Genomic DNA, 3,095 nt, shown 5'->3' on the forward strand with positions numbered 1-3,095 from the left:
TATTTGGTTAAGAATAAATTTTGTACTGCTAAACTAATGAAGGTATAAATTTTCTATAATATCTCCGATTTAGTTCATCTGTTAATCATGGTGAAGAATTTTTCATATTTGGTAACATATGTTCAATTCATAGTTCTTATTTTTTACACAGATATAAATTTAGGTATCATTAAAAAAAATTGATTTTTTTGCCACGTTCAAATATTAGCTCCAAAAAAATGCAGTCATGTCCCTGCATATTTGTGTCTTAAAATGGATTTTTTTTTCCATGTTTGAAGTTATGTTCCCTTTTAATGGTCGATCATGTCTCAAGGTTGCAATCTATCATGGTTTGTGGTGAATGGAATTTTTGTTTTTCAATTTTTAAAAACTAACAAAGTTAAAGAAAAGTATACCTCCAAACATGCGTGTTTAATTGTAGTTTTAACAATCATGTTCTTTACAAAGTCGGTATTGACTTTTTAATATTCTTTATTTATATATGTTCATCATAGTTTTCAGATATCACATAAATTCCCTGAGATGATTCTGACCTCAGCCTGCACAACCATTAGCTTCTTCTCCAGGTGAGTTAACGTGTACTTTTGACTTTATTTGTTGAACAAAACTTAGGTGCATTCTTGATATTGCAGTAGCCGTTAGAATTATGCCTCAAGCGCCGCGACATTTGGCTGTTCCTTCAGGTAGAATCAATCTCTCTATATTAAATTTTTAAGCTTCCCAATTGTCTAATCTACATTACTGATCAACACTAAGTATGTTTTGCATTAGAAATTACTTACAAAGACTATCTATGATTTGGGTACAAAGTGCAGGTTGTTGATATTTAGAATTCTATATTACGAATTCGAAATAGTTTAATATGTAGGGCGGGTGACTATCATTTTTTAATTCATTCACGTTAGACTAATTAACAATGGTTGTTAGCAAATACTTTATCAAAAGTGGAGAATTCATATTTGCATGCTGACTGAAAAAGAAACATGTAGACAACATGTCTTTTATTTAATTATATTTTTTATTCTTTTTCATAATTAAGTTAAGGTTATAAATCGAATTTCCTACATGTATTGTTTTTGACATTGAAGTTCCAAATGCCTTTTTTTGTTGATAATTGATATTATTATGCAGGCTCCATCGGTGACGCTGCTGGCACCTGATCGAGTAGTGTACCTAGAGACATACCTCGAGAGGTAAATATAGCTTCTGAAAATACATTTCGTTCATAATCTTTCTCATTTCTTTCTGTTAAAACTTGGTCAAGAGATACTTTTGCAGTAACCAGGTGAAAGAGGTGGCTTGCTGGTGGGCCTTACTATTTATGACCTCTTGTATATGATTTGTTGTTCACTTTGATAAAATGATCCCCATTAGAATGAGTAGAATGGTTAATAGAGCATAATTTAGGGTTATTGCAGGAAAGTTGACTTCCAACAGTCAACATGTCATGTTTTTGATTAGTGATATTTGGTTTGAGATGGTATCTGAATTTGATAAATGCGCTGCTAATTGGTTGTATTGGGGGAAATTTAGTTGTGGTATTTTCGGATAGTCTGGTTTAAGTTTTACCTCAAATAGTCAAATGGCAGAATATTGGACCAAGGGTGGAGCTACAAAGTTAGAGACTAAACTTGGTGATATCATGATCATGGTCCATGGACACATTTATTGAACCATGGTATACTAATCGTGAGCTGCCAAAGATTTCAAAAAGTCAACGGATTAAGGTTTGGCACTATGACTTTTTGCCCAGGTATGTGAAGAACTTTAAATATAATGTTATTGAACCCCAGGTACCCTTTTTTTGAACCCATGTACCTTTTTTTTTTTTTTTGAATATAATGTTATTGTTGTTAATGAGTACGTTTTGAATTTTGTCAAGACATTGTGTAATTTTGAATGATTTTTTGCTGATTCTTTATTTAAGTACAAGACTTTGCTAGATGATTATTTGGCTGATTATGAAGATCTTGTGATCCCGGACAGGTAATATTGTTAAGTTTTTTTAAAACAATAGTTATACTTGTAGTTTTGTTATACATAAAAGAAATAGGCTAACTTGAAAAACTGATAAGGTTACTCCTTTTTTTTGCCCGTAACAATTGTACCTACACCGGTCATATAGCCACAAAAAGATGCAGGATGGAAGCACAAAAGGCTAAATACATGGTTTATATTAAAAAAGGATTAATCTTAAAAGTTATTCAAGGGGCCAACAAGTCCTTTATACTATTGGAAAAGTCAATTTTGCCATGTTTGGGACAAAGACCAAATTTTTGACTAAAAATTACTGAAATTTTATGCTTATGATAGGTGTAAATATATAAATCTGATTATATGTAATTTATATGAAATGAACAAAATAAAAATGATACTCAAAATTTACATCTCTAAGTTTCGTGTTATTCGTTCTTAAATTAGATGTTTAACTGCATTGGTTCTGCTTTTGATTTATTTATTTTTAATTTTTTTTTTTTTTTTAAAGTTAAACATGAAGTTTAAAAGTTTAAATTTTGAATTATTGGCTTTTCAGGTGGACCTCACTGGACAGGTATTCGGGTACGTGGATCATTTAAAAAAAATACTCAAAATACTAAAATTTAAAAATTCATATGAGAAGACTATTCCTTACTTGCACGGTATCCACATGCTATTTTCTTTGAAGTAAAGTTGGCAGGATTAGAACCATTCACATAAATGTTAGTAAATCCTGTATTACATGAGATCGAGAAGATACTACAAGGCAATAGTTTTTAGGTTCTTTGTGATATTTTGAGATCGGGTGGTCTTTTACGAACAACTTTTATGTACTTTATTAATTTTTACAACATTCATTAGAAAAACTTAATTGGATTGGTTGAATTCAGAACATTTTTTGTTTAAATGTCAACTTATATGTTTTATATGAATTATATTTTGTTGTTTGTTAATAACTTCATTTATATTTTATACTTAGTTTTGATTAGGGCCCTCCGTGCAACGCACGGGCTCTTAAAAGCTAGTATATATATAAAAGAGTTAAAATTAGGTGTGTTGTCATTAGAAACGTATTGACAGGAACAAATGACATGTGGATTTTACACGTCAAATCCTTA

The 3,095-nt window shown here is 30.6% G+C and overlaps 1 long non-coding RNA gene across 1 annotated transcript; it reads left to right on the forward strand.

The window, feature by feature from the left end:
* The first annotated feature begins 499 nt into the window (after positions 1–499).
* Positions 500–1,322, forward strand: LOC139876821 (uncharacterized). The gene is made up of 3 exons (XR_011768314.1): positions 500–566; positions 633–683; positions 1,132–1,322. It is a non-coding gene; the product is annotated as an uncharacterized lncRNA (long non-coding RNA).
* The last annotated feature ends 1,773 nt before the right edge of the window (positions 1,323–3,095 follow it).

The sequence above is a fragment of the Rutidosis leptorrhynchoides genome, chromosome 11 (assembly GCF_046630445.1).
Source record: "Rutidosis leptorrhynchoides isolate AG116_Rl617_1_P2 chromosome 11, CSIRO_AGI_Rlap_v1, whole genome shotgun sequence".
NCBI lineage: Eukaryota > Viridiplantae > Streptophyta > Magnoliopsida > Asterales > Asteraceae > Rutidosis > Rutidosis leptorrhynchoides.